We start from the raw sequence: 13,564 nt of genomic DNA, 5'->3' as shown, positions 1-13,564 counted from the left end.
AGTCCAGCCTGGCGTGGTGGCCCACGCCTGTAATCCCAGCACTTTGGGAAGCCAAGGCAGGCAGATCATGAGGTCAGGAGATCAAGACTGAGACCATCCTGGCCAACATGGTGACACCCCGTCTCTACTAAAAATACAAAAATTTGCTGGGTGTGGTGGGATGCCACTGCACTCCAGCCTGGTGACAGAGTGAGGCTCTGTCTCAAAAAAAAAAAAAAAAAAAAAAAAGTCCAGATGGTATAACATGAAACAAAGTTCCAATGAAACGTCTCCCCATTGCTGGCTTAGATTGCCCCGGCCTGGAAGTGGGCCAAGAGGGCCAGGGGACATGGCCCACCTGTTTCCCTGACCTGACCTTCTACACTGCCATGCAGCCTTTTGCTGAAGGAGCTAAGGTATGAACAAAAAGCAACTTTGCTTTCTCAGGAGTGTCCCTACAAATCAGTTGTAATGATACGTTCTTTCCTAGGCCTGGATGACATTTATAGCTTTTCCAGGCTCTTTTGGGTAACAAACACGTTAAAGAGTTTTTTTTGTTTGTTTGTTTATTTTACTTAAAAAATAGTCTCCACTGTGCATGGCGGCTCATGCCTATAATCCCAGCACTTTGGGAGGCCAAGGTGGGCGGATCACCTGAGGTCAGGAGTTCGAGACCAGCCTGGCCAACAGGGTGAAACCCCATCTCTACTAAAAACACACAAATTAGCCAGGTGTAGTGGCACATGTCTATAGTCCCAGCTACTCCGGAGGCTGAGGCAAGAGTATCACTTGAACCTGGGAGGCAGAGGTTGCAGTGAGCTGAGATTGCGCCACTGCATTCCAGCCTGGGTGACACAAGATTCTGTCTCAAAAAAATAAAAGTCTCTTTTTCTAGTTATTAGTCTTATCCAGTGTCATCTCAAAACTTCAAATGCATTGACTTGAAACCCTCTCTCCTCCTCCAGCCTGGAGTCCGTGGGGTCACGGTCAGTGTCATTTCTCTTTCTCACACTGCCTCCTCTGGCCTCGCTGGCTGCTGTCCTGGCCTGCTGCTGTCCTGGGGAAGCAGGGGAAGGAAGGTCAGGTTTCACTCCATGAGTTGAGTCTGGGAGTGACAGATTCCAAATGGTGCTTCTTTTCTCCTAGGTGTTTTCTCGTGCGTTCTGGAGAGTCTCCACCCCCAGGCCACCTGCTGTCCCCCAGAGGCTACACCTTCTCCAGCTGGACACTAGGGTACCTGCCCAGCCCCTTAGGCTCCAGAAGTCCTCCCCTCTATTTAGGTTATCCCATCCCTCCGGTGTTCCCTTTGGCTGGACCAAGGCTGTCTCCCTTTCTAGAGAACCACGGCAGGCCTACAGGAACTCTGAGAGTGCAAACCATGCCAAAGGCAGCCATCTCCAGGGGCTAGCCACCCCTGTGGAGTGGAGTCAAATCCCAGTCCACGTGTCCCTCAAACTCCAGAAGACATGTCACACTTTCCGAAATGGTCCTCTTGAAGTGCTCCCTTATTTGGCATGAGCTGAAGATGAGGCACCCACCCCCTCCTGCCTGGGGAGAAGGGCAATGTCCAGCACACAGACAGTTGCTCCAAAGCAATCCTCTCACATTCCGCCAAGGCCAGGACGTGGATGCCAAGCTAATCCTTCCCAATGTGGAGCTAACGGTTTTACAATCTCAGCATGAGCTGCGAAGGTGATCTAGCTCCTCCTGCCTTTAGAATGTGGAAGTACTTGGCACCTACTGTTTTGTTCTCAGCCTTTGGGGCCTCTGGTGAAACTGACACAGAAAGAGTTCCATTTTAGTAAAAGAAGTTATCATTATAAAAAGTAACCCCTTCCTCACGCCAGGATACCTGATGCACCGCAGGTGTCTCATGACAGCCTGACTTAGGAAGCGGGCTGTGTGAAGGTATAGCTAATATAGAATTTTTACATATTTATATATTACATCCTTATATTAATATGACTTTTTATACAAAATATATAGAGAATGGTTTGTTTTGTTTTTTTTTTTTTTGAGACGGAGTCTCACTCTGTCGCCCAAGCTGGAGTGCAGTGGCATGATCTTGGCTCACTGCAACCTCCGCCTCCCAGTTCAAGTGATTCTCCTGCCTCAGCCTCCTGAGTAGCTGGGATTACAGGCACCCGCTACCATGTCCGGCTAATTTTTGTATTTTTAGTAGAGACAGGTTTCACCATGTTGGCCAGGCTGGTCTTGAACGTCTGACCGCAAGTGATCTGCCTGCCTTGGCCTCCCAAAGTGTTGGGATTACAGGCATGAGCCACTGCAACTATAATCCCAGCACTTTGCCAGAATTTTTGTTTTTGACGTTATAGATAATTAGATGTGCAGATAAATCTCTGTCAATATAGGCTACCTTAAAGTGTTGGGTGAAATTTTGTTTTGTTTTTGAGACAGAGTCTCTCTCTGTCACCCAGGCTGGAGTGCAGTATCGTGATCTCAGCTCACTGCAAACTCTGCCTCCCGGTTCAAGCGATTCTCCTGCCTCAGCCTCCTGAGTAGCTGGGATTACAGGCGCCTGCCACCACGCCCGGCTAATTTTTGTATTTTTAGTAGAGACGGGGTTTCACCATGTTGGCCAGGCTGGTCTCAAACTCCTGACCTCAGGTGATCCGCCCACCTTGGTCTCCCAAAGTGCTGGGATTACAGGCATGAGCCATCATGTCTGGTCAGAATTTTTGTTTTTGAAATTATGGATAATTAGATGTGCAGAGAAATCTCTGTCAATAGAGACTACTTTGAGTGTTGGGTGAAATTTCTTTTTTTTTTTTTTTTTTTTTTGAGACGGAGTCTCGCTCTGTCACCCAGGCTGGAGTGCAGTGGCACGATCTCAGCTCACTGCAAGCTCTGCCTCCTGGGTTCACGCCATTCTCCTGCCTTGGCCTCCCGAGTAGCTGGGACTACAGGTGCCCTCCACCACACTCAGCTAATTTTTGGTATTTTTAGTAGAGACGGGGTTTCACCATGTTAGCCAGGATGGTTGCCATCTCCTGACCTTGTGATATGCCCACCTCGGCCTCCCAAAGTGCTGTGATTACAGGCATGGACCACCACACCCGCCTGAGTGTTGGGTGAAATTTTAATAAATACACAAAAAATACTTTAAAGCACGACTGAGCTAACAGGGAAGTAAAGGAGACCAGAATAACTGGAGGTCAGAAGGAGGAGGACCCAGAAAGAGAGCAGGAACGTGTTGTTTGCCCTGAGGGCCTATGCTAATCCCTGGTGGCCTAGAGGCTGGAATTTTTATCATTTTTGATTTTTTAGAGATGGAGTGTCTGCTATGTTGCCCAGGCTGGACTTGAACTCCTGGGCTCAAGCAATCCTCTTGCATTAGCCTCTTAAGTAGCTGGGACTACAGGTGAGCATCTGCACAACTGGCTTTAGAGTCTGGATTTTTAATTTGCCTCAGGCAGCCAAAAGGAAAGAAGGCCCCAGACAGGCACGGTGGGGTGGCAGATCAAGACTCTTGTGGACCGGGTGCGGTGGCTCATGCCTGTAATCCCAGCACTTCGGGAAGCCCAGGATGGTAGATTGCTGGAGGTCAGGAGTTGGAGATCAGCCTGGCCAACATGGCGAAACCCTGTCTCTACTAAAAATACAAAAATTAGCCAGGCATGGTGGTGCCCACCTGTAATCCCAGCTACTCGGGAAGCTGAGGCAGGAAAATCGCTTGAACCCGGGAGGCAAGAGGTTTCAGTGAGCCAAGATCGCACCTCTGCACTGCAGCCTGGGCAACAGAGCAACATTCCATCTCAAAAAACAAAAAACAAAACAAAACAAAACAACAACAACAAAAGACTCTTGCATAATGCTGGGGCCCCAAAGACAGGGAATTGCTGAGAATGAAAAACGCAACCCTGACCTTGCTGAGAAAAGGCTTTCCTGTCTCGACTGCAGTGTTGGGTGGGAGGCAGGGTGGAGAACCCCCCCACAAGAGTCCTTAGCCACCAGCCGGAGAACCACCCACAGGAGTCCTTGACCACTAGCCCTTACCACTCGCATGAATTTGTGGCTGAAATCCATCCTAACTTCGAGGCCCAGAAATCCTAAGCTGAAAATTAATTTGAAGCGGTCAGTCTTGGGTTGGTAATGTCCCTAGGAACCTGGCAGAAGCAAATCAAGTCCTCTCTAGAAGAAGGATTTCTTTAAATCCTTCTTCTTTAAATCCAGGCCTCAAATTAAAAAAAAAAATTAGCTGGGTATGGTGGCACGCACCTGTAGTCCCAACTATTTGGGAGACTGAGGTGGGAGGATCACTTGAGACAAGGAGGTCAGGTGAGGAATGATCACATCACTGCATTCTGGCCTGGGCATACAGTGAAACCCTGTCTTAAAAAACAAACAAACAAATAAAATAGCCAGGCCTCAAACAATGTCCATAAAGTTCTGAAGTACAGGGATATATCATACAAAAATCACTAAACACACAGAGAAATAAGCCACCATGAGCAAGTTAGTAAAAAACCGTAAACTGTAGAATCAGACCCACAGTTTTAAGTTCAGGTCTGACTCAGGTGCCTGGAAGTTTGCTCTGGGAAAGGCTGCTGGTGCTCCCAGCCCACTTGCAAAAGCACAGGTTAGGGGCTGGAACTTGCCCATGCCCCTGACTATATGTCACCAGCTAAGGAAGCTGATAAGCTCAGGGAAAAACAAGCTCGGAGGTTAATATCACCAGATATTTTAAGAGTACAATCACATCAAAGGAGACAAACTGTCCTACACAAACCGGAATGGACAGATCAGGACTCTAAAATAAGCACAACAAAGATCCTCAGAGAGATAAGAGGATGATAATGAGGAACAAGCAGTGGCACAGAATCCAGTGGAAACACTGATATGAAGTTGGTGACAAACTCAGGAAAGTGGATAAAAACAATAATAGTTGGGCTGCGTGCGGTGGCTCACGCCTGTAATCCCAGCACTTTGGGAGGCCAAGGCGGGTGGCTCACCTGAGGTCAGGAGTTTGAGACTAGCCTGGCCAACATGTTGAGACCCCATCTCTACTAAAAATGCAAAAATTACCTGGGCGTGGTGGCGGGCACTTATGATCCTGGCTACTTGGGAGGCTGAGGCAGGAGAATCGCTTGAACCCGGGAGGTGGAGGTTGCAGTGAGCCAAGACTGTGCCACTGCACTCCAGCCTGGACAACAGAGTGACACTCTGTCTCAAAAAAGAAAAAAAAACCAAAACAACAAGAATAGCTGAAAAATGAATAATGATCTAAATCAGCTGAAGAAATTTTCCTAGAAGGTACCGAAAAGTAATAAGGAGATGGAAAATACCAAAGAACGTTTAAGAGATATGGAAAACATTAGTGTCAATATCTGCCTAATACGAGTTTCAGAAAAAGAGAAAATGGATGTAAGAAAGAGAACGTATTAAGAAATTGTAAGTGTGTGTGTTTCTTGTTGGGAGCCAAAAAAAAAGAAAAAACGTGAAGTTTTAAAGATTAATCTTGAGACCAGCCTGGGCAATGTTGTGAGACCCTGTCTCTAAAAAAAATTAAAAACTAGCTGGGCGTGGTGGTATGCACCATATAGTTCCAACTACTTGGGAGGCTGAGGTGGGAGGACTGGTTGAGCCTGGGAGGTTGAGGCTGCAGTGAGCCGTGCACTCCAGCTTGGGTGGCAGAGCAAGACTCTATCTCAAATAATAATAATACAGATTAATGATAAAAAGACCACAATGCAAAGGTCTTGTGGAACATCAAACAGAATAGAGAAGGAAAAACCTAAACTTTGAAATATTGTAATGAAATTTAGGAACATTGGCCTGTAGTCCCGGCTACTCTAGAGGCTGAGGTGGGAGAATTGCTTGAACCCAGGAGGCGGACGTTGCAGTGAGCCGAGACCACACCATTGCACTCCAGCCTGGGCGACAGAGTAAGACTCCATTTCAAAAAAAAAAAAAAGAAATTTAGGAACATCGAAGACCAAAAAAAAGAAAAAAAAAAATCAAAAATCTTATAGAAAGAAGGAATATAGTTCACAAAAGAATAAAAATTGGATTGGCATTAATCTTCCTAACAGAAAAATTGGAGACAAAAAAGCAATGAAATTATATATATATATACACACACATATACATAATTTTTTATTTTTTGAGACAGAGTTTCACTCTTGTCGTCCAGGCTGGAGTGCAGTGGCGTGATCTCTGCTCACTGCAACCTCTGCCTCCCGGGTTCAAGTGATTCTCTAGCCTCAGTCTCCCGAGTAACTGAGATTACAGGCCCCTGCCACCATGCCCAGCTAAGTTTTGTATTTGTAGTAGAGACAGGTTTTCACCGTGTTGGCCAAGCTGATCTGCCCGCCTTGGCCTCCCAAAGTGCTGGGATTACAGGCATGAGCCACCGTGCACGGCCATGAAATTATATTTCTAAGTGATGAAGGAAAAGAACCTAGAAAATTACATCCCACTAAACTATTATTTAAATGTGAAGAAGCAAAGATGATACGATACTTTCAGACATACAAAGTTTTAACAGGTTTAAAACCAGCACAAAAGCCTCTTTGAAAACTCTCCTGGAATAAGTACTTTTATACTTAATATAAGTATATTATACTTAAAATACTAAGAACTTACTAAGCACATGAAAAGATGTTCAATACTATTAGTTATTACAAAAATTCAAATCAAAAGATTAACAAGATACCACTTATACCTACTAGGAGATGACAGCCATAATTTAAAAAATGAAAAATGACAAATGCTGATGAGAATGTAGAAGAACTGAACTTTTTTTTTTTTTTGAGACGAAGTCTCGCTCTTGTTGCCCAGGCTGGAGTGCAACAGCGCGATCTCAGCTCACTGCAACCTCTGCCTCCCAGGTTCAAGCGATTCTCCTGCCTCAGCCTCCCCAGTAGCTGGGATTACAGGTGCCTGCCACCACGCCCGGCTAATTTTTGTGTTTTTAGTAGAGATGGGGTTTCACCATGTTGGCCAGGCTGGTCTCGAACTCCTGACCTCAGGTGATCCGCCTGCCTCTGCCCCCCCAAGTGCTGAGATTACAGGTGTAAGCCACCATGCCCAGCCTGAGCCTCCATGCCTGGCCGGAACTGGAACTCTTATGCATTGCTGGTGGGAATGTAAAATGGTTCAGCTACTATTGGAAAGAGTTTGGTAGTTCCTCAAATGAAATGTAGTTAGCATAAAATCCAGCAATTCCACTCCCAGGTCTGTACCTAAGAGGACTGAAAACATACATCCACACAAAAACTTGTGCACAAGTGTTAATAGGAGCATTATTCATAATTGCTAAAAAGTGGAAACAGTCCAAGTGTCTATCACCCGATGAATGGGTAAACTGTGACATATCCATACAATGAGATATTATTTGGGGTATAGATATCTGGATATTAAATTTAATACTAGACAGGGAAAATGTCACAAAGAAAAATGAGGGACATCATATTGGTAAAAGAACATTATATCAGTGCTTGCTTCAGCAGCACATATACTAAAACTGGAATGATACAGAGATTAGCACCGCCCCTGCGCAAAGATGATACACAAAATCGTGCAGCGTTCTATATTTTTAAAAAAATATTATATCTCCCGGGCGCGGTGGCTCACGCCTGTAATCCCAGCACTTTGGGAGGCAGAGGCGGGCGGATCACGAGGTCAGGAGATCGAGACCATCCTGGCTAACACAGTGAAACCCCGTCTCTACTAAAAATACAAAAAATTAGCCGGGCGTGGTGGTGGGCACCTGTACTCCCAGGTACTCGGGAGGCTGAGGCAGGAGATTGGCGTGAACCCGGGAGGCGGAGCTTGCAGTGAGCCGAGATTGTGCCACTGCACTCCAGCATGGGCGACAGAGCGAGATTCCATCTCAAATAATAATAATAATAATAATATTATTATTATATCGAAAAGATATAACCATAATGAACATATATGCATCCAAAAACATTCACGGTTCTTTGAAAAGTTATTGAGAAGGAAGAATGGCGAGACTGATTAAGAGTCAGATGATACATCGAAACAAGGCACAGCATGAAAACAGAAGCAAACACACAGGAGGTTACAATCAATTAAAAATTGGCCGGGCACCATGGCTCACGTCTGTAATCCCAGCACTTTGGGAGGTCAGGTGGGCAGATCCCCTGAAGTCAGGAGTTCATGACCATCCTGGCCAACATGGTGAGACCCTGTCTCTACTAAAAATACGAAAATTAGCTGGGTGTGGTGGTGCATTCCTATAATTCCAGCTACTTGGGAGGCTGAGGCAGGACACTAGCTTGAACCGGGGAGACAGAGGTTGCAGTGAGCCGAGATCAGACCATAGCAGTCCAGCCTGGGCGACACAGCAAGACTCAGTCTAAAAAAATAAATAAATAAGTAATCCTACAAATACACTTCTTTTTTCTGAGATGGAGTTTCTCTTTGTCGCCCAGGCTGGAGTGCAGTGGCACGATAGCAGCTCACTGCAACCTCTGCCTCCCGGGTTCAAGCGATTCTCCTGCCTCAGACTCCCCAGTGGCTGGGACTACAGGAGCCCATATTCACACACAGCTAATTTTTGTATTTTTAGTAGAGATGGGGTTTCACCATATTGGCCAGGCTAGTCTTGAACTCCTGACCTTGTGATCCGCCTGCCTTGGCCTCCCAAAGTGCTGGGATTACAGGCGTGAACCACTGCACCCAGCCACAAATAAACTTCTAAAAGAGTTTCTGGGCCAGGTGCGGTGACTCACGCCTGTAATCCCAGCACTTTGGGAGGCTGAGGCAGGCGGATCACCTGAAGTCAGGAGTTCAAGGCCAGCCTGACCAACATGGTGAAACCCCGTCTCTACTAAAAATACAAAATTAGCCAGGCATGGTGGCACACGCCTGTAATCCCAGCTACTTGGGAGGCTGAGGCAAGAGAATCACTTGAAACCGGGAGGCGGAGGTTGCAATGAGCTGAGATTGCGCCACTGCACTCCAGCCTGGGCAACAAGAGCAAAACTCTGTCTCAAAAAAAAAAAAAAAAAATTCTGTCATTGTTGATCATATATAGGTATTATGGGAAAAGCACTTGATCTAATTCAGCGCATGCATATAATCAACCTTCCCAGAAAATTAGGAATAGAACTTTCTTAAGTTCATAAAAACTATATACCAAAAATCTAGAATAACACCATCCTTAATGGAGAAGACTTAGATAAATAAGGAACAAAGATTTTAATGTTCCCATTAAAATATGGAACAAAGATGCCACGTTCCCCATTACTGTTTAGCATAGTATTAAAGGACCAGTCTGATGCTCTAAGATGTAAAATGTGAAATTGAAAGAGGAGATAAAACTGTCATTATTTGTACATTATATGATCACTTCCATTGAAAAGCTAGTAAAATAATCAGATGAATTATTAGAATAACAGTTTAGCAAAATTGCTCGATATAAAATCAACTTTAAAGGACCAATAGCATTCCTTAGTACCAACAATAAATCAGAAAACAAAGAATAAGATACAATTCATGGAAGCAACAGCTATAAAATACCTCGAAATTAATATATAAACAAGACCTTCATAGAGAAGTTTTAAAAGCTTTATTGGAAGACACAAAAAAATCTGTAACTTAAAGATTCTATTATTCTTCTTAAACCACTATATAGGCCCCAAAGAATGTGAATTTAATGCAAATTCAATCCTAATCAATATTTCAACTGGATTTTAAATGGAAGCGGAAAATTTTATTCTAAAATTTCTATGGAAGAATAAAAATCCATAATTAGCTGGGCCAACATAGAGTAACAAAGACGGGGGCTCTCTTTACTAGATACTAAGGCATATTTTTAAGTCTGTGGTAATAGAAAACAGTAAGATACTGGTGTGGAAATAAAAAGAACAATGGAACAGAGCCCAAAAATAGATCTTTCCATATATGAGAACTGGATATATGATAAAAAATGGTACCACAAATTAATGGGAGAAATATTGATCTGTTAGGTGGTATTGGGAAAACTGCTTCACTAAATACAGAAAAATAAAGCTGGATCCCTACATTACACAGTATACAAAGGTGGATGCCAGATGGATTGTAAATGAAAAGGTGAAGGCAAAACTATAAAGCTCATAGGAGAAAATGCTGGAGGATATCTTTGTGGTGTAGGGCTAGGGAAATATTTCATAAGTAAACTGCCCAAAACACAAACATAAGACAAAAAGTAGATTAATTAAAAAGGATTTCGTTCAATAAAGGATGTCACAGACAAAGTTAAAAGACAGGTAACAGACAAAAGTAACTGACACATCTAAAACTGGTAAGAGATTAATGTCCACAACAAGAAACCAAAATGCAACTGCACAATGAGCAAAGATCAACACGCAGTTGACAGAAGGGAAGACTAACTATCACCTTGTTTTTGGTAATAAGGAATTGAAGATAACCTAGTCACCCACTGTGAGGGGAACAGGTATGTATAATGTGGTGCGTGCACACTAGGGAATCCGTGTAGCAGTAAGAAGCAACACCCTAAATGTACACATAGCAACGTGGATGTATCTAAGTAAGTAGAAAACAGTAAACATGGCTACCACAGTACTATTGGTATGAATTAAAATTGTATACATACGACACAACACTACTTACTTCGAAGAATGCCTGCAAAACAAGGGGCACATATCAAAAAAGTTAGAGTGGTGCCTGTGGGACAGAGCAGAGTGGGGACTAAGGAAGAGGAGAAACTTCATGGATAATGAAGTGAGGGAATGAGTTCTCCAGCTGACTGATGACAATGTGCTATGAATCAAGGCATATGATTGACGCATTACTTTGCATTTGAGTACAAAGTAAAAAGAAATTATCCACAGCACATACTCGCATGTAGTTTGAAACTACAGCAGGCATTTGACTATAGAAAGAGAGACTGAGGCTGTCACAGACTCCCTGCGGAGCCAGGCCCTTGGAATGGCAGAGTGGAGACAGAGCTGGATCTTGGTGACGTGGAATCACTCCATGACGCTACATCTAAACCAAATATCTGTAAGACCACTCAGATGAACCAGATTCCCTTGACTTTTTCAGCCAGGGGTTTCTGATACCTGTGATGAAAGAATTTTAACTGCTATCTATCTATGCCTGTACTTTAAGCAATAACTACACCAGATTTTTAAACAACACTATGGCTTCACTTCTATACTTTTGGGAAATTAGGGGAGCAAGACGAAGCATACATTTAAGAAGTAAAAACACAGAGGAGAGACAGAATAATAGTAGCCACCATTTATAAGCTCTTATTATGTGCTAGGCACTGTGCTAGGTGCTTTCCATACCTTGTCTCTAATCTGACCAATACACCCGCCTGGGGTCTCACCCCTGTGCAGATGAGGAAATGGGCTTGAAAGGGAAAGCGTCTTGTCTAGAGTGACACAGCTTCACAGTGGGGTCTTGTGAACCCGTCTGTCTGCTGTCAACCTGTTCTTCACACCACGCCACCCTACTAGAAAAGATGATGGGGAAATGAAGAAGGGACAAACACAGAGACAACAGAGACACAGAAGAGGCAAATACACAGAGGGAGAAAAAACGAACTACGCCTAGGCACATATGGAGGCCCGATGTTTTCCGAAGAACGGACACCCATGACACGTCAGAGTATGCCTGCCTGAGAAGAGACTGTCATTGTCCTTTGAAAGGTGTACGATCTCATGATTAACCCAACCCTTACCAAATTCAAAGGCATCTGTTCTGCCTGTTTCCAACTATCAAAATCTTAAATAAAAGACTGATTTTCTCAAGTATTTCTCAAAGCTTTGTATGTATAGGAAGCAGTGGTACACATTTCAGACAGACTCAAATCTAGTTAGATCATTTATTGTCCATGGCAAAGCAAACTTTTGACTGTTTGCAATATATACAGATGGCAAATACATAAACGATATTGTGGTTTACCTCTGATAGTAACCTAAGCACCCATCAATAAGTGATATCACAACTATAGAATACTATGAAGCTGTTCAAAGAACCAGACAGACCTCTATATGCTGATGTGAAATAACCTCCAAGATAACTGAAAAATGCTAGATACAGTGTATACGTATGCTAAGTTTATTTATTTATTTATTTTTGAGACGGAGTCTCGCTCTGTCGCCCAGGCTGGAGTGCAGTAGCACGATCTCGGCTCACTGCAGCCTCTGCCTCCCAGGTGCGAGCGATTCTCCTGCCTTAGCCTCCTGAGTAGCTGGGATTACAGACATGAGTCACCATGCCCAGCTGGTTTTTTTGTATTTTTGGTAGAGACGGGGTTTCACCATGTTGGCCAGGTTAGTTTCTAACTCCTGACCTCAAGTGATCCACCTCCCTTGGCCTCCCAAAGTACTGGGATTACAGGCATGACCACTGTGCCTAGCCAGGTATGCTAAGTTTATATTACAAACTCAGATACGTATCACTGCTTATAACTGGAGAAATTGATAGGTGGTTGCTCTGGGGAAGGAAGATGGGATTGTGGGTAAGAAGATTTGCTTTACACGCATTAGATCCCCATGTACTTTGTACTTTTTTTCCCTACCAAATATAACCTTTTTTTTTTTTTCTTAAAGACACAGGGTCTTGCTCTGTTGCCCAGGATAGATTACTGCAACCCCAACCTCCTGGGCTCAAGTGATCCTCCCACTTCAGCCTCCCAAAGCAAAACAAATCTTTATTTTTAAATCAAGCAGTTTATTGTGTTTTCCCTCCAAGCCAAATCCAATGTTAGGATCTACTAAGGTCTGAGTGGAAGAAATACATTCCTTTCTTTCCCCTTCTTCCAGTGATGAGACAGGGAGAGGCCCCTTCCCATTTCTTTCTCCCTCTTTTCAACCAAAAAGTCACCCATTTGTTACACAAAACAACTTACTTACTCATGTTATCCACGTTCATTGAAAATATATTTAAGTAAAAGGAAAAATAAGAAAAAGTACTGATACCACCACTCTACATTTTGGGGTGTATGTTCTTTTGTATATTTTCTAATGCATGTATGTACACACATATGTATTTACACTTACAATCACCCAGGATGGAGTGCAGTGGCGCGATCTTGGCTCACTGCAACCTCCGCCTCCTGGGCTCAAGTGATTCTTGTGTCTCAGCCTCCCGAATAGCTGGGATTACAGGTTTTCGCCACCATGCCCAGCTAATTTTGTATTTTTAGTAGAAGACGGGGTTTCTCCATGTTGGTCAGGCTGATCTCAAATTCCCGACCTCAGGTGATCCACCTGCCTTGGCCACCTTTTAAAATTTAATGTTAATTGGAATCACATGAAAAAAGTGTCCCATGCCAAATACTCTAGGTAAAATGTTTTTAAAAAAAATTTAACAATGACACCTTTATATGTTAACATACAAGATGGAGAAAACACAGTTAAGTATAGTTAAATTACATAACCACAGGGTTTTCTCGTTTTGGCAAAAATCATCTTGAGGAGTACTGCTGACAACAACACATTTTGCAGAACTGTCCTTAAATGTCAGCCAAAGGCACTTCCAGTCCCCCTCATCCCCTAATGTATGAGGTCCATGTCTTTTTTAACTTCTTAGTTCTTTTCATCTTCATGACAACACACTGAAAATACACTTAAAAGGAAAA

General features: G+C 43.7%; 1 protein-coding gene and 1 non-coding gene across 3 annotated transcripts in view; one reads left to right on the top strand and one right to left on the bottom strand.

The window, feature by feature from the left end:
• The window catches only part of UBN2 (ubinuclein 2), a 101,208-nt gene that overhangs the window by 7,549 nt on the left and 80,095 nt on the right, over window positions 1-13,564 (bottom strand). The gene's annotated exons all lie outside the window — the stretch shown is intronic.
• On the top strand, window positions 7,436-7,539 carry LOC112209841 (U6 spliceosomal RNA). The gene has a single exon (XR_002944843.1). It is a non-coding gene; the product is annotated as a U6 spliceosomal RNA (small nuclear RNA).

The sequence above is a fragment of the Pan troglodytes genome, chromosome 6, assembly GCF_028858775.2.
Source record: "Pan troglodytes isolate AG18354 chromosome 6, NHGRI_mPanTro3-v2.0_pri, whole genome shotgun sequence".
NCBI classification, from domain to species: Eukaryota; Metazoa; Chordata; class Mammalia; order Primates; family Hominidae; genus Pan; species Pan troglodytes.
This window is presented reverse-complemented; position numbering and strand designations above follow the sequence as displayed.